We start from the raw sequence: 18,689 nt of genomic DNA on the forward strand, positions 1-18,689 counted from the left end.
ATTACAACAAATGTAAGCACTGTTTTGTGTTATCCGTTTTCATGAAAATCTATTTTCTTATCCAGTACTGTGCTTGCGGTCGAGTTCAAAGCAGAGCTGCCGTATTGAGTGTTACATTTGCAGGCACCACTGATTTTTATTTAATAACTTCATGCAGTTGTATTGACTCGATTTGATCCGAATGATTTTGGGAAGCAGCTCTTAACAAAATATTGATGTGCTTTTCTCCTTCTGCTCTCATATACTGTACATATAACCTAGGGTAAAGCTTTCTGATTTGGTTCAACAGGCAAATAGATAGGTGGTATTTAAATAAGGGCTATTTTCTATACATATATCATTTTGTCGACAACATTTTATGCCCTAAATTTAAGAGTACTGTGAAGAGATTTTTTGCCTTTAACATTATGTAAATTATACTGCATCGATATGCATATACAACAGAAGCTGAATATAAGCACACCCCTAACCCTATTAGAAGTTACCCTTTGCCTCCCCCCACATCAGGGTGATGCAAGGTTGTGCTACATTTGAGAACTGTGCTTGTATAAGGTGTGCTTATATCCATCCAGCTTTTGCTTTGTGAATTTACTTTTCACCTCATTAATTCAGGTCAGAGTTGACTCAGCCCATCATCCCTTCAGGTTCAGTGGAATGACTACCACCTGCTAAGAAGCAATTGGAGTGAAAATAAGAATGGTAATGCTGGAGAGAAACATGGGAATGTAGCATTTTCATCGCCGAATCGGGAACACCGGATATTTCATTTTTTATTATGCTCGTTTACCCAGGACTCAAGACTTTCATAAGGGTTCAGCAAGTTGTTTTCAGTAGGGGGCGATGTTGCTTAGTGTAATTCCAATTGAGTAATTGGCTTGTAATTTCTGAGCTGTGGGATCATTGATCAACGCCAGTTTTATTTTTTTTCATGTGAATGTGAACAACACCCATTGTACCAAAGCTCATGGGGTGATGGACTGGCTAATCTCGCATGCAGTGCCGATGCGATGTACCCTGCATCACTGGTTCATTGTCATAAAAACATCAACGAAACTGACATCTACAGACAGCTCTGACGAAGGGTGTTTTGTATTCGCGTGGCCTAACCTGGGAAAGGGGGGTGGCACGTGATGATAATGAACTAACCAATATTGCCAGAAAGGTGCTTGGAAGGGTGAGTGTTCGATGTTGGATGGCCTGGAATCCATTGTGTTCTCTACATAGCCATTCAGTTCCTTTACAGAATATAACCAGTAGAACACTGATGCCAACGGGCAGTTTAAAATCAGATTATCAATATTGGGATATAACTTGATGGATTACTTTTAGTCACAATAAATAATCATCGGTTTTCCCGTGATGGTGAAATGTACATCCATGAAAGTCAACTTAGCCAAAATGAATAGAACAGTGTTTAAATTTTAATACCGCATTGCAATGTATGTAAAATCTTCGATATTGCAGGTTTCACTTGAATTTCTCATTTTTACAATTCAGTATGGCAAAATTGCTCAGTTGGCCGCAAAGATTACGTAATATCTGCATCGCACAATGTTTTACGAATGTCACGGAGCGGTAGATCATTTTATCTTGGGACCTCTTCAGCACATTGCCCTTCATGATTCTCCGAAAGACGTATTTTTTTTAACGCACCCGAGCTCTTTAAAATCACATTTAGTCTGGGTGATTTTTCAAAAATTAACACGTTAAATGATTTGATGGACACATTAATCAAGCTCCATATATTAATTGTACAAAAAAAACCTCAATTAAAATTGAAGACATGGTTTTTATTACTAAATTAAGAATTACGTGTTAATTTATGAATGGTTTAATTACGGCTGACTTGAACGTTATTTACGTGCAGTTTGATGATCGTAAAACAAAGTATGCAGGACACGTGCTTGCATAACATTAAGGAAACATTGACATTTATTATAAATGACTTGTCGATATACATTGTTACGAGCACTTTTTTACCTCTTCAATTCAAAGCATTTAAATGGTGCTCATTAAATATCCAAAAAGTTCTGGTTATGGTCAACGCTTACAAAAATGTCGACTACCTCGGGACAAGATATCCCCAGCAAACCTATCAGATAAGCCTACCTTTTTTGGTGCACATTCACCACTGACAAAGCCGTTTAGCATACCATTAGAATTGGTATAACTGCATGCAGTTAAAGTAGCTGTAAAATGAAGTGGGCAATCCACAAAACCCAGACACTTTCAGATCAATCTCAATTACCCCTGCAGTAGGCAAAACTATTGCAGAGGTTGTTGTGAAAGAAATTGTGGACAATTTAAAGCACTACAGGCTATTGTCTTGCCATCAATTGGTTTCCCAAGCAACACGCTTTCTACAATTGTTCACGCATTGCTGCACAAACCATCGACCCTGCATCACTCGTAAGGAAGCTTGTGTGGTGGCCGTGGATCTCTTAAAAGGTATTACATCTCACATTGCATCTCGCCGGGCAGTCGTAACACTTTGCTTCACAGCTCTCAGCCGAACGCACCTGCTACCTGTGAGCAGATTCATATTATGACGGCACATGGACATAATTCCACTCTCCCAACAGTATCTGCAACAGAAGTCATTAATGCTCGTTAATTGAACCTTTTGCTTTCTCGGTGATGTCCTTGGCGGCAAACAGCCATATTTATTTGTATTCCATACACTACAATGACCGCAATACAATTTGGATTTATATAGCGTTACAATGTAACCACGTCTCAAGATTCTGTACATCTGGAGCATATTCATTTCGGACGTATATAGTTGTATAATGCGTGTCATCATATAGTCCGTCCCCAAGGATAATGACCTATCTTGCACCTGGAGTCGGCAGTCCTTCGGCATCGTATACGGTCGTTATGTTTGTTTCCTGTGATTTGTCTTGTGTCAAGCAAGACCAGCTTTTGAACGGCACACACCTTTCCACAGAGATCACACGCACTTTGATCCGGCTGAGGGTACCTCCAGATCGAAATTCACTGGTCGACTAAAACCACCGCTTCCGACCCTTGCATCCTGGTTTGTTTCTCAGTGTCTGCAAGACTCTTTGTCTCTTCTTGGTTTTTTCGGTAAAGTCACGTAGAAGGGAAGTAATAAAATAATAAAAATAAAACATAATAAAATAATTCGCCTCGACAGACCTGGTTTCACCTGAGGACGGCTGCTTGCGTTGTGGCCGAAACGTCGTGAGAATTATTTTATTATGTTTTATTTTTATTATTTTATTACTTCCCTTCTACGTGACTTTACCGAAAGAACCAAGAAGATGAATCCCTGCAGTCACGAAAGCTTTAAATCGAAACTCTTTGTCTCTCCAACTAACCGAGTAGCTTGAGCCACGCCTGCGTGCCATTGCTGTCTGTCTTAGCGAGCCTTTCCCGTGAATCTACAGCAGTTGTACATCTCAAACTTGAGTGCATACATCCTTATCGTGCGAGCGCTGACCTCTACCTCTGATTTGAGTGGTGTCCTGCCCAGCAAAGCTGGGTAATGACGACCAAAGTTGGGGCTGCATTCGTTCTTACTCGAGCAGGGACTTCTGTGTTCGTTACTCTGTCTTGCCATTTGATCCCCATCAGACTTATCGGATGTCTTTGCTGGAGATTGTTGAGTTGGTTATGTAAGCGGCGATGGTAAGGGGGTCCAAGTTTGTGAGTCATAAGGAGAGTGCTTACAACGACTGCTCTCTACACTGCACGTTGTCCTTATTGCTATGCCTGGTTTGTCCCGTATACCCTATCGAAGGCAACTGAAAGCGGATGAGGCTCTGCTTTGTCTATTTTTAATCTCTTGGTCCAGACTACGTGTCATTTGTCACTGTGCTTCCCAGATATGTGAACTTGCTGATTGAGTTAAGTTTGTTGGTTCATTTGTATCCTGGCTGCAGCTCCACTGCTCTCAGGAGCCGGTTGATGCATTACCTCAGTTTTCTCGAGGCTCAGTTATATAATGCGTATGCTGTATATATATTATGATGACATGAGACAACCATGTGTGTAAGTGCCTCTGTTTTCCGAACTTCAACTTGATAGAATCAAACAACCAAACTTCCCTGGATGTTCCTCAAAAATGCTTCTAAATTCAAGCATGCTTCCATTTCCGATGATTGGCTCCCTATGACGCTCGGATGATTTTGTCTCACCAAGGACATCGCATTTTTGGAGAGCGGCCAATAATGCACAGTCCTACCATGAAATGCCTGGAGTTTCTTCCTGATTAAAAGCTTTGTGGATCATAAGCAATCACTCTACAAGAAAGTTTCTGCTTGGATGAGTCTGTTGAGGCACGTCACCCGCTGCCTTTATATTAATACCTGCTGTCTCCCTAACAAAGGCCGCTGTAGCTAGCCCACTTTTCTACAGCTGTGGCATGTAGATAGTTTGGCAGCCGGAAAACAGAGGTAATCTACGAGATTGACAGCGTCTGCAAGATGAAGTCCCGGTGTGTGTGAGGGCCCCGCTACCGGAACTTCCACCGAGAAATGGCTCGAGATGAAGTGGACTACTCTGCAGTCCGATGATCTATATTAGTTACTCCGCCTCGCCACACAAAAGCTGACAGTATCTACAGCATCGCCTATCATCTTCTTGATCAACGGGGCTGATATGGAAGTGGATATATTTTTTTATTAATGTGCCACAAGCCTCGGCTTAAAAAAAAAGTACTACAACCGCAGCTATTTTCTCTCTGTATTGCCCAATCGGAGTGAAATTCGGAAATATACATGGGCGTAGAGACATTCACGGGCATTTAACTTGGGACAAAGTGGTCGTTGGGTACCTGGTTTAGAAACAATCGCCCGTTGCCACATTTGGGAAATGACTAAATGTCGTGAAGAGTTGTGTACGCCACTCGGAGTAATGTTCGCACTCGTACCGTCGTCAGCAGGTTCAGCGATGGTGGATCACTAAATCGGAAGCATCAGCTTTGGCAGTTTTCTCATGCTAGGGGAATACGTTAATGCCAGGCTTTAGAGGATAGTTTTTGCAGTTAATTCAATTCCAAAACAGTAACTTAAGAACGATTGTTTCTCATGAACACCTTCCATAAAGCTAAGGTTACAGGTTGTACTTTGGGGATACGTGACACGAAGTGCATCGTTAACGGCACAAAGGAGAGTTTATTTCGTCATCTTTTGCTGAAGTTGCACTCACATGAACGTATGTAGACCGTATTTCATTATTATTTATTTATAATTGCATCCCAGCCGCGTTATACAAATTATGTGAGGAGGCGAACACACATCGTTATATAACTCGCCGTCATGTTTTACATGAGTAAATTTTGTGTGTGTGTGTGCAAGCTGCTCCTCTTACAAAATGAGCAAACATTGACAGATGTTGTCTCATTGGAGCCAAAATAACTGCAGCAAGGATATCCGACAATGGTATGTGCAGGTTGACTTCAGACAACTCAGTAAATAATAATGCTTCAAAACAACTATGGGAATGAATGAAGTGGGCCAACTTTCTACAATTCCAACAAAGCTCTTTCCTTGTGACATTGAATGGCCAGTTTCTATTGCAATGGAGTAGATTGGATCATACCGCCTTTATCTGTGCCCATAAAATGAAATAGTTTAGCCCAATTCATGGACTTTTCAGAAGGCCATTTCCAAACAAGCAACGCACTTTAGGCGTATTTGTTTAGCTATGCCATTCCCATAATGCTCATTACCGATGGGCCCAACGACGAAAGTGTTTAAATGATGTACATTGGCTTGTTTTGACACGGGGATCGGGAACATAGACATTGACAAAGAACATTGCGGAGAAATATGAAAAGTACGCAAAGAAGCACGGCATTGCACTGATACCCAAAAAGAGCAACACGTGGATGGGAGAACATATTGCAAGTTGGAGACGCGACTGTTATTGAACGTTAAGAAAAGTGAATTGGGCTGCAGCAGGAGACGTCGTTTGAAGGGATGATTTCATATCCGACCGTCGAGACCAACAACGCAGAGGATGGAACACCCTCATGGTGTTGCCGGTGCTGGGTGGACTGTTCCATCGCAGGACCGTGAGAGATTGCGACGGCCTTTGGAGACCATCCAGCAGTGGATTGACCATGGCTGATGGTGATGATTAATGCCCCACAATACGACACAATATATATATTTTTAATATAATACACAGGAAAAACTCGGCTTTAAACCAATGCATATACAGAATTTATATACAAAAATTCGCAATTTTAGATGTACGCAAATGCGTTTTATTGTTATCGCACCTTTATTTTCTTACGTGTATGTTAAGAAGACAAAGGCAAATGCTATTTGGGAGCACCTATGAAGGCCGACAGCAAACAGCAAACTCGGCGTGACCAGCACCACGCCCGGACACCTTTGTATCTCCGGTGTGGATATTGACACACCGCAACAGGAATTTCTCACGTATGACTGAGTCGACCTATGGGGAGGCCCAGCCAGTACCAGCTCAGATATTCGCCACTGATGTTGGCCGTGAGCGGGAATCGAACTCAAATAGTCGCCGAGCTTGGCAGTGCAGTTTAATGGCCATTAACCTACCGCTCACCAGCGTAACAAAACACACGAACTCCACGCACTCGTCGCACGCACGCACACACACACAGATACTAAAACCACCGCTGACCAACCCGCAGCTCGTGCCTATTTTGCAGGTCACCAGCAAGTGGCGATCTCAACATCGCGAGGCGCGTGGGGGCTCCTCCGCGCGCGTCCGATGCCATCGACCCCGCGGGCTATTGAATGCGGTGGCGTTTAAACCCAGAGCGCGGGGTTTGTGTGTGTGTGGGGGGGGGTGGTACCTGGGTTAATTGCGTCTCAACACCGCCGGTCGCGTGCTCGCTCGCATCTTCATTAAAGGCCCCCACACGACGTCTTGCTCCTGGCGGCTTAACGCGTGTCCAACAGCGGCTCTCGCAAAGGCGCCGTTGCCCGGGATGACTATTAATGAGCCTTGCAAAGAGAAACAAAAAAAAGTTAAACTCGGCTTCTCCGGTGGGTTTTCTTCTCTGATTTCTGTGCACCACAGAAGTCTAAGAGTAATTATCGCGCTGGCTGGCACGCATATAAATCAGGTGATGGGCCCCCCCCCCTCCACACTTATATCGTACCTCCACCCCCACCCGCCCCCCACGTCTCTTCATTATATATTGATGCCCTCCTTATCACGTAAAACATATTGAGCCGTGAACATAACGGCCTTGACACGTGTGTCCCATAATCAGAATGGAAGTGTTTTGCGGGGTGTCCGTCTCTCTGTGTTTTCACTGCCACATCGCGGGATTCAGTGCCGCCTTCATCTCGAACATGACGATGGCAGACCGCCTGCATTAAAGACCCAGCCAGTTGTCCTTGCTCCTGCGACTACCCACCCCCCCCAAAACAAAGACACCCCCCCCCGTATAGCCTTGACAGACTGTTGGGGCAAGCACTGTGAACGAGCACCTATGAAGACCGGCACGGCACACGAGGGGGGGGGGGGTTGGGTGGCCGACACCACGCCCGGCCGACACCACGCCCGGCCGTCTTTGTCCCACCAGTGGCGATGTTTTTACACATCGCGCCGAGGTGCTTATTTGAGGCTGAGCCGACCTAGGCGAAGTCCCGGACCCGTTCAGATAATCGCCACTGGTGTTGTCCGTGAGCGGGAATCGAACTCGGGTGGCTGGCTTCGTCACAGCGACACTCTAAGCCGCCCGCCTTACAGACCTCGCCAGCCGTCCCTGCTCCTCCGACTGCCCCCCCCACCCCAAATATTCCCATTTGACTGAGTTAACGATCTTTGGGATTTCCAACACTGAAAAGTTAACATCGACCTGAGGCTCAAGGCTAATTGGCGACTTCATGGACTCGCCTGCCGCATGCGCGATGCATTCAAACGCAGCCTACGCCGGGGCCTCTATGAAACACGTGGTCGTGTCCAATGATTTAGTTGTGTGCGGTTTTTTTTCTTCTTAAAATTGTATTCTAATTGTCCTGTCGGCGTTGTGTCACGAGAATAAGTGCTCGTTTTGTAATTCTCGCCCAGCAGCAGTGCATCCACTCCGCCCGTGTTCGAGAAGGTCGGGCGGAAGGAGATACTGTACCACTTGGTCTGAAACACATGGAAGTCGCCTGTCATCCACACTAGGGGCCGCTGCAATTCGCCACACGCCCTGATCTCGAGGCATGTTCGTCATCTAAGACGTAAATATGCGTCAAATAAACGAGAAAATGACATGCGTTTTTGGCATTGTTGATTGGGTTAACATAATCAGCCTCACCTTACCATATTAATACAAAGTGTGCCGTACTTGGCCCTTCCCCTCTTCAACCATTATATATACGGAGTGGTAGCTCTTGTAATCTCTCACTTACTTGATACAGCTGTCGTGGCTGTGACGGTTCCACCTGAAGACGGAAGCTTGTGTTGCCTCCGAAACGTCGTGATTTTTATTTTATTTTACTTTTATTAATTTAAATTTTTTACCTACGTGACTTTACCGAAAAAACCTAAGAATATGAATCCTTGCAGTCACGAAAGCTTCAATTCTAGAATCAAATCGATAATTGAGAACCCGGTGTAATCATGGGTGGCTGAAACTAGGATCGAACCCGGGATCTCACTTGTGCTGCCTCAGCTCTTAGCTGATCGAGACGATCTCCTGCTCGTTCTGGATGCCGTGTACTTTGCGAACGTTTAAACCGCAGAAGCCGTTCCAGTAACCTTATCCAAAGCTGCACTAAGTTGTACGTTTTCATTAAATCGTGCCTGCGAAACAATGCGATCACTTTAAGCAATGGGATAACGCAACACATTCATCATTTTAGGCGGCACTTTGGCTCCTAGAGCCTCCAAAATGATACTCTTATCACACAACGCTTTATTGTGATAGCAGATTAGCTCCGGGTTGAAGGGTGTAAATAAATCACAGACACACTCAGGATATAAACGGATGCAGCGAGCGGCACGTCAGGATAAAATTAATCACTGCCTGACTCTCGCATCCCATGGGTGCCCCACGTCACAGCCACGACATCAAGCAGACACGCCAAGCCTGAACATGAAACAAATATAGAAGAGGCGACGTTTCGGGAAATGGCCCTTATTTACAGCACATAGGCCAGAGAGTTATCGTGGATACGAGTTGGACAGCACTCTGTAAAAACCGTGGTGTCTGGAAAGACTTATCGATGTTTTATGATTGACAGTTGTTTCCATCATCCAATGCGTCGAGTGTTTTTTGAGCATCGGATTGGGTCAGTTGGATGGGGATGGATTTCTTCTGACGCAACAAGGGTGTTTCACCACCATCAGCCCTTGGTCAATAACTGCACCTAGCACCTATTTTGGGGGCTGAGAGTGTAAGTGTGCGCACGCGTGGGTGTGCGCGCTCCTGTGCTTCGTGAAGTGACGGCGGTACAACGGCAGTCGGAAGCAGTTCGCGAGCTGCACCACGATGTCGGCGCATGCACGACACGGGGGTGGCAATCTGAATCTCCACCTAGCCTCCCCATCGCCTCCGCTAGGTTGTCACAGCCTTAAATTACGACCGGCTACGGTGTGTGAACTTCATCGTCATGCTGTTCCGGCATAATTCAGTCGGCAACCACCGCATGCCGGGTGCGACCCGGCCTCACAGCGAACCAGCCTCAATCAGCGCTCACTCACAGCGTCTGCTGCCACAACACTACTACAGCGGGGGGGATGTGTGTGCATGTCTGTGCACGCATGTGCGTGTGTGTGAGTGAGATGCACTCGAGCCGTCCAGCGCGAACTGGGGAGCACGGTGACCCGGCAAGACAGCGTGGAGTCGCAGCTGAGCCTTTGAGTGAGACAAGGACTTGAAGGGGAGATCGGCTCGTGCGGACAGAACTCGCGACCGAACCCCCAATCCCAGCCCCCCCCCCAACCACCCCCCTCCGTCGGCAACAACAACAAAAACCCCCCCGCGAGGGAGCCGATCATCTGTGGGTGAGTGGGTGGGGTTTGGGAGAGCCCGTGGTGGCAGCGGCTCTCTGCACGCCGTCCCTTCTCGTACCGCAAGCCGAAGGCAAACGCGAGCGAACAGCGGCGCAGCGAGAGCGACCGGCGCGCACGCTTCTTCCATTCACCCTCCCGCACATCCCATCCAATCATAACAGTCGTCAGTCCGGGCCGGCAGCCAGCGAGCCAGCCGGTCAGCCGGTCAGACGGTCATCAGTCCGGACAGGCAGCCAGTCAGCTAGGCAAGCCCGTCAACCAGCCAGACAGTCATCAAGTCAGCCAGCGAGCGATCCAGCCAGCGAGTCGACCAGTCAGGCAGTCCAGTGAGTTAGGCAGTCAACCAAGCAGATAGTCAAGCAAACACGTAACCAGCCGGCCAGACAGTCAACCGTCCAGACAGTCAACCGGCCAGACACGATCCGTCCCGCGGGTCAGTGAGCGAGCCCGTCAGCCAGTCAAGCACTCATCCGTCCCGCCAGCAGGGACATCCCCGCGGGTCGCGTGAAGGAGACGCGCCAGCGGTTGTGTGCGCTGAGCAGGGAAGCCGGTAAGTTCCTTATTTTGCTTGAATGCCTTGCACATCGGCAGGCTATTAATTAACGCGCCCGCGGCAGCGACGCAGCTTTGCCAGTTGTCTTGTATCGGCAGCGGGATTCTCCCTATATTTATTGATGTGAATGAGCTTTTTTTTGGTTACAAATAATCATCATCATCGCTATTGACGCGCAGTAGTTTGTTGCTCTGGCCCGCGCGTGATAGCAGCGAAAGAAGTGGAGGATGGATTTTTATTTCGAGTGGAGTTTTCGGCCGATAGCCCAGCGCCTCGCCGGATGATCTACTCACGCTATATCGCCGTGTGTTTTAGCGCTGCTGCTTCTGCTGCTTGCTGCTGCTTGCTGCTGCTTGCTCCTGCTGCGGTCACATTATTGGCTGTTTAGATTTATTTTGCGGTACGTGGGCGCGCGCGTGACTCGCAGTCGAACACGTGCGCCGCTAACTCGGCTATTGCGTTCGCCACAGTCGCACCGCGGCACTGATGCAAAACGCCCGCGCCCCGTCACTGCGATTTACGGAGTGATAAAGCCGCGTGTGTATAAAGCGGGAAATTGCCAATCGTTTGACCCGCTGTTCGCCACATGATGGATAAAGGCGCGTCTGGGTACATTTACGGTCCTGAAGGGGCCACTGCAATCCCTCGTTATCGAGGAGTCTGTGCTGGGTGGGTTGGGTGATTGCAAGGAAATGGGGGGGGGGGGGCACTGCCCGGGTGGTTGAGTGAGTTGGAGTATGATGCGCATGCACGTGTGTGTGTGTGTATGGGGAGCGGCAGCGTAGCGGTTAGCGCATTGTGCTACGAACCCGGCGACTCGAGTTCGATTGCCACTCCCGGCCAATACCAGTGACGATGATCTGAATCCCTCCTTGGCCTCTCCTAGGTCGACTCAGCCTCAAATTAGTACCTGGTGCGATGTGTAAACAGTCGGGCGTGGTTGCTGGCTACCCACCCCCTCGTGTACCGTTCCGGCCTAATAGATACTCGCTAACAGCACTTGCCCCAACAGTGTGTCAAGGCTATACGGGGAATCTTTGTCTTTGTTATGTATGTATGTATGCAGTCGCCTGCTCTTATGACAAGGCTGCTGTTTCGCAGTGATTTTATTTGGGGCATCGATGACCCACGGGAGGGGTGCTAGTGGTGTTACCGCCGTGACAGACGGCAGTGGGGAGCTCCACGTGGTGGTGGTGGTGTAGTGTCGTGCTTGCACTGAGAGCCACGAGTCATTGCCACGGCGGCCTCGTGCTTTCGCATCGCTCACTGGGCACGATTCCCGTAATTCGTAGCGACGGGAGAGCGCGCGATCTTGAACCGCAAACGGCGTGAAAGCGACGCGCACGTGCAAAGTGCCCACGGCAAACACCAACAATCACGTTCGCATTCACGCGCGTGCTCGCGTGCGCATTCACACACACACACGTGCACTCAAATGCACACGCGTGCACTAGCGCATCCATCGGCACACAGGTGCACGAGTGTGCAGTCACATAGACGCTCGTGCACTAGCGCATTCACCAGCACACACAAAGATCCCCCGTCTAGCCTTCACAGATCGTTGGGGCAAGTGCTGTTAGCGAGCACCTGTGAAGGCCGGCACGGCACACGAGGGGGTGGGTGGTCAACACCACGCCCGGCCGCCTTTGTCTCCCTAGTGGCAATGCTCATACATCACACCAGGTACTCATTTGAGGCTGAGTCGACCTAGGGGATGCCCAGGAGCGGTTCAGATAATCGTCACCGGTGTTGGCCGTGAGCGGGAATCGAATACCGGGTTGGCAGATTGATAGAGCAGCGCGCTAACCCCTACACTACCGCTCCCCACGACGTGCACTCAAACAAACACACACACACGTGCACGAGTGCATTCACATACACGTACAGTCGTGGACTCACACAGACACACACGTGCACCAGCAGCGCGCACGCACACGTGCATTCGCATAGACCAGTGGTTCGTAACCTTTACCGCAGCCTTGCATCCCTTTGGTTCTCACTCGTAAAAAAAATGTAGCGATGTGAATAAATACACACAGAGGGTTTGATGAAACAAAGTAGTTGTACTTACGTGCCCGTACTTAGTTTGTGTTTTTGATGATTTACCTTCTAAAAAAAAATCCGGATTGTCGTGCACCCCCAGAAAGGGCATCTCGCACCCCCAGGTGGCGGTGCGTGCACCCCCGGGTCAAGAAGAAGAAGAAGCAGCACCACTGGCACAGACACAGACGCAAGTGCGCGTTGTTGATTACATCAGGCCGTCTCGCGAGGTGTGTGGAATGATGCGTCACCGTATACCTTAAGAGAAGGACCATCGACCCCCACGCGGTACATTTCGCGAAACGACCCGTGCAGCATCTGTGCACTCTCGAAATGACATCAACTTCACGCGCTATATATATATTACGGGAACCCCGCAGAGACGCGCGCACCGGCGAAGGTAATATTCAGTGCCGTTAGGAATTCTCGGAAAAGCACAGAAGAGCTGGGGACACGAAATGCGCTTAAAGTTTAAATTCGGAGCCATTTTCGAGTAAAATAGCGATACAAAAACAGCGATTGTTTCAATCTGTGTCCGCAAGGATTAATTTCCTTTATGAATAGTTGTCAGGTCGCTGGTAGATTGTAGGAGGCACGTGACTATGAGGCCCACCCGGAATGAGAAATATTAGGGATGTGGTGTGCCGGGTAATGCATATTTCTTCCGTATCACTGAACCGCATAGACCCCGGCTGAAATGAATCCCTGACCGTCAGCAGTGTTCAACGTCCACGGTGGTCCAAGTTGTTTCGACCTACCATGCAGCCATCAACCACTGCACGTGCCGTCTCATTCGCGTGCCATTTGAGGATATCCCGAACACTTTGTCTGGTCTGCGGTTCGTGGCGGGAGGCCCGAAGGGCGGAGGAGTTCGATGACCTCCGGGTCTCATTGTGTGCCCGCTTCGATGAGACGCGCGCGGTTGCAGAGAGGAACACCGTCGCTCTGTCACGACCAAATTGCTTGCCGCGACATTGGAAACTTTGTTGATTGAGACGAGCGTCATTCGCGCAAATCATCTCGTGTAATAAGACGCCCCTCCTCTCGCGCCAAATCACTGCGAATTAAAATATAAGTTGGGGGGGGGGGCGCGCCTCTGGCAATCAGACCGGCGTGTGTTTTTGTGTGACAAGAGTTGTATAACTGTATTGACGGCGGTGCACAGGTTCGGGGTGCATCGCATAATCCTGACAATGCGAAGGGATGCGCCACTTAATCTCGGTGTGGGTCAGAGTTTCCACATCCGTCGCGACCCACCACCACGGCGCGTCTCCCGAGTCGACCAATTTGCGCGCCTCAGTGACGAGTAAAGTGTTTATAACGCCGCACGCGCCCTCTGGTCGATCAGCACACGGCACGCAATGCAGAGCGCTCTTATTTAAATTGAATCAGCACCCCCGCTCCATCCGTCACGCGGAACGCACGCGCGCGCACGATCCCTTGATTTGAATTGGAGCACGTGGGTCGCGTTCGGCAACCGTCGGGCGTGTGCAGCGTGGAACGACTTAATTTGCCATTGCAGCTGGGTGTTAATTAGTCAAGCGGCGGAGCGGTCGCGGTGAGCGCGCTGCAACGATTCGACTATCGGCCACGGTTGGCGGCAGTGGATTCTGCGGCGAAGTGATGTCTGAACCGGTTTCGATGACCTCGTTTTTTTTGTCCACCCGCACGCAGTAAACAGCGTGGTAAAGTATAGACACATACACCCCCACGACCAGCACGGCGCGGCGAAGACTTCATCCAGAAGTTTATTGACGGAGAGCTGTGCGTTATCACCTTTAACGTATTCTCCGGAATGAGCCGCACTGTTGCCACTGGATATAAAGCAGAGGTTCGCGATGTGTCTGACCATATTTGTATGCATTTATTGACGCCGATGACACATTTTTGTTTGCGGCTTATTTTTATGATCAGGTACAGAAATGAAGTGAACTCGAAAGTCGTTCTCGCTGGTGGGTCTTGAGCAGTGGTTCTTCTTAGCCTGGGGTGCACGCAACCCCTGGGTGTGCGAAATGCCCTTTCTGGGGGTGCGAGGCATGCCCAGATTGTTTTTGTAGACGGTAAATAATCGAAACACAAATTAAGCACGGGCGCGTAAATACAACTACTTTGTTTAATCAAACCGATGTTATTTGTTAACATTATATATATTAACAACAGCAAAAACAACCATTGTGACTTAACCGAAGGGCTGCAAGGCTGCAGTAAAGGTTACGAACCACTGGTTCTTGCTGAGTGAGGATTGGCTTGAATGTAGACGATTGAAGACAGGGACGCGGTGAGTGGGACCTTGTGATGTGGGGAACTTGCTGGAGGTTTGGGTGCTGCGGGCAGCGTGCGCGCGACGTGCCTTGTCACCGCGGTCGAGAGGCATTGCTCTTGTGCGCGCCCTCCGCGCCAGTGTTGGTTCAGCCAGGATTGGTTGTTTTCGTCACGTTCGTGGTCGTCGTCGTCGTCTTCGTAGAATGTTCGTCTCGCAAGCTCTACCTCCACAGTGTCATCCGGTCGGTTTATCGGTGAGCTCGGACATTATTTGTGTAGAAACACACATCATCTTTGGTTCTTTCGGTAAAGTCACGAAGGTATAAAATCAAATAAATCAAGGCGTTTCGGGCGCAACACAAGGGTCAGTCATCAGGTGGGAAAGCTTGGTCTGCTGCTATATACACACACACAACCAATGATCGTGATCTTTGGTCTACTTTGGTGCTCTGCAGTGTCGAATAACGTTGCCGTATTATCCTAACCTGCTCCTTAATTGAGTATCGTTAATTTCGTCTCGTTATAGTCTTGTAAATTATATTGTTTTTTGTTTTGTTCTTAACAGTTTGCACATTCCCTCCCGCAATGTCCTGTGACAGCCGCCACTGCCGACGGTCTTGCGCCGTGGTGGTTTTCGTATAAGGTTGTTTTGCTTTGCTCAATGGGGCTTCGGCAGCTGAAACAAAGTCCGGGTGACGCTGTGGTGTTTGTTTGGAGGTTGTCGTCCTCGTCACGCATTCGCGATCTTCATCCACTCGCAAGTCAACGATGACAACAACAACAGAAAACACCCCCCACTTTTTTGCGTGGAAATTTTTTGACACTTAATTGTTGTGACCGAGTTAACTCTCAGCAGCAGAATTTTGATTTAGAATGGAGGAATCCGATGAGCTATAAAGATTTTGTTTTCTTCACAGATGTCCAGTAGGGCCAGGTCAGAACGTTACAACGACAACAATACAAAAACACGACAGCAGTGCAAAGTATAGGAAAGGTAAACAGATCACTTATATATACAAATAAAACTAAACTACTGTATGTAATTTTTTTCTTATCGGGTAAAGCCCACTGGGCTATTCGCTTCTTTTTCAGAAGCCACCTGGCCACATGATAGCTCAACGAAGTGGCTTATGCGGACATTTATAGCAGCAAAATAATCTAAATAATCTTAACTCGGGCGAGCACTTCGCTGGAAGTGCGTGCCCGGTTACTTTTTTCCTGTTCCCATCTTTCCAGCGTTTGGACCATTCGCAGGTGCAGGCCGTGCTGTAGTGTTGGGCGAGCGCACGCTATTGCCCATATGTTCGTTTTAACACCGATATTGCCTGCTCTTGCTGATAACCCAGATCACTGTAAATGCGGCTGATATGAGCTAGATTTTTTTAAGCTGAGCCTGGCTGCAACTTGAATGGGAGACTGCCTTGGAATAGGCTTTGGTTGTGAGATGACCAGGGGATAGCAGTAATAGCAATAGATTATTGCATCTATTTGTGCGACTCCTTGAATGCGTGGGGTTTTCTCGAACTATTTTGGTTTCCTCCTGCATGCCACACTCGCCAATATAATTGGTCAAACATCCCCGTTGCAGGACCCTCCTGAAAACGTTTTGAGACCCGGCGAGGCTTTCCTGGGTACTTAGTATGATAACGATTAAAACTGAAACTCAAGACCTTTTCAGGAGGGCCCTGAATCGTGATGCTTCGGACAATCCGTTTATTTAAACAAGTATTTTGCTGTGGAAGGAAATCGGTACCCAGAGAAAACCCCACGAATGCAAGGGGGTTAACAACACCGACCTTGTCCACGCACATTTGGGTTCACGAACACAGTGGCTGAATTGCAATTTCCTGACCACTTAGGGGGCCAGCAGGTTTGGGAATTTCATAAAAAATCTATGATCCACCATCCCTTGCTTTCAAAGGCGGTTAGATCAAGGCGCTTCGCGCTTACCCGCACGTCAAAGTGTTAAGTCAGCCCATCGAAAAATGCAACGTGGACATGGCAGAAAGGCGAACTTATGGATTTTTGAAGGTCACTTTTTATATGCGATAAGCAATTTTCATATGTTCCTATGCTCTAGGGGTTTGCATCCTTTATATTCATGCTTAACTACCAGTGGGCCAAAGTGATTTGAATAGACGTTGTTGTTTCTCCTCTGCTCTTTGTGGTTGACGGCAATTGTTTCACATTGTGAAGAAGGTCTGTTATCGATCTAGATGTGCGTGAGAATGAATGAGAGATATAGAGATTATTCACCAACGCAGCATTAGTGGAGCAAATGTGGCAGCTGCGTCGCATCTGGAATAATTACACTCGATGCAGGATGTGACAACAAAGGCTGTCGTTACACGAGTTGACACGTGTCACCGACGCAGTTGCATGCCTTGCGATGCGTCAGTCAGCGCACAGCAATGGAACCCAACTTACTCAGGGTTTGTTAGTTCCCTGTACCCATCCCACTGCTACCAGTTGCTATATATTTTTCCAAAATATGTCAAGGTCGAGTAAAAACGTGGTTTCCCATTCCAACGAGCCCGAGGGAGTGCTGGTCTCCTGCAGAAACGCCTCGGTCATTTGTGGAAATTCCACATTGCTTAAGTAACGGTTCGTATAGATTTGAAGTTTTCGTGACTGCAGGGATCCATGCTCTTTGGTTCTTTCGGTAAAGTCACGTGGGTATAAAAATAAAATAAATTAACTCCATTAAAGAGGCACTGTTGACTTCACTCAAAGCGGGTGCACATTTATCAATCGCAGACGAATAAAGGGACCGAGTTGACCCCGGACTGAGATTTGACCTCACGACCTTTCGATTGCCATGCACACAGTCTAACCACAGTGCCACTCAAGTCACCCAGCTGGCTCAAGCATACCTCTATGCAGGTTTTTATTTAATCTGTGCCTGTCCGAATCTGTGACCCAGAAAATATACATCCGGCACACCAAATTAAATATACATTTCGCTACGGTTGTGGCTACTAGTTGCGTGCCTACTCCAATCTACCAGGGAACTGAAAAACATTGAATAGGAAATTAAGCCCTTGCTTGTATATTAAAATGAGCATTTAAGAATAAATCTGAGCTCGTGGTGAGAGTGGTTTAACAGAAGTGTAATGTAATTAATGATAATACAACTATTTTAAACAAGTTTCACTGTTACACTAACAAAAATCAGTTCCATTTAATTTTAAAAATAAAATATAATTATGGTAATGCATACTGTGCGTACATTTACAGACCGCATGATGCAAAAAAAAAAACAGTCAGTAATTAATGCACTCAGCTCAATCATATATTTCAGCTTCATGAGATATCGACGCACACACTTTTTTGGGAAAATATGAAATTATTCCATTGGTTGGTTTGGGTTCTGCTCCAGTGTTCAGAAACAGAATCCTTTATTTAGACTGGAGGAATCCGATGAGCAATGAAGCTCTTTGTCACAGTTGTTCAGTAGGGGCGAGTCAGAACGTTACAAAAACCGCCTGGAGTGCAAAGTATAGGAAAGGTAAGCAGGTCACAAAAAATAAGTAAATCAAACTAAATCCAGTATATAAGTACACATTGCAAAAGTTTCTCAATTCCTGCCGATTTTTCAACAATGAATGCAAGCTTGGGCAAGGCAGTAAAACAACAACAGCCCAGTGTTGTGTGTCCGTGCGAAAATACTTGGGGCGCATGAAGTGCATGAGGTTGGGCTCGAGCTCGCGGGAGAGTGGCCCCACTCGTTGCTGTGACAATTGCACGACGGTGGGAGACCAAATGTGCACCGTCTTGTGAGATGTTATCACGTCTGGAACCAATGTGGGACTGAAAGCCAAATGGCCGGCATCGCACCTATCCTCTTACGAGCGCAGCATTGGCG

At 47.8% G+C, this 18,689-nt stretch overlaps 1 protein-coding gene across 4 annotated transcripts in view; it reads left to right on the forward strand.

Annotated features, from left to right (window-relative positions):
- The first annotated feature begins 9,707 nt into the window (after nucleotides 1-9,707).
- LOC144941816 (thrombospondin type-1 domain-containing protein 7A-like) overlaps nucleotides 9,708-18,689 on the forward strand; it is a 233,921-nt gene continuing 224,939 nt past the window's right edge. For all 4 annotated transcript variants that reach the window (XR_013639273.1, XM_078868309.1, XM_078868287.1 and 1 more), the window contains exon 1: nucleotides 9,708-10,519. The gene's annotated coding sequence lies outside the window, so the exon portion shown is untranslated. The remainder of the gene's footprint in view (nucleotides 10,520-18,689) is intronic.

This window comes from Lampetra fluviatilis, chromosome 2, assembly GCF_964198595.1.
Source record: "Lampetra fluviatilis chromosome 2, kcLamFluv1.1, whole genome shotgun sequence".
NCBI classification, from domain to species: domain Eukaryota; kingdom Metazoa; phylum Chordata; class Hyperoartia; order Petromyzontiformes; family Petromyzontidae; genus Lampetra; species Lampetra fluviatilis.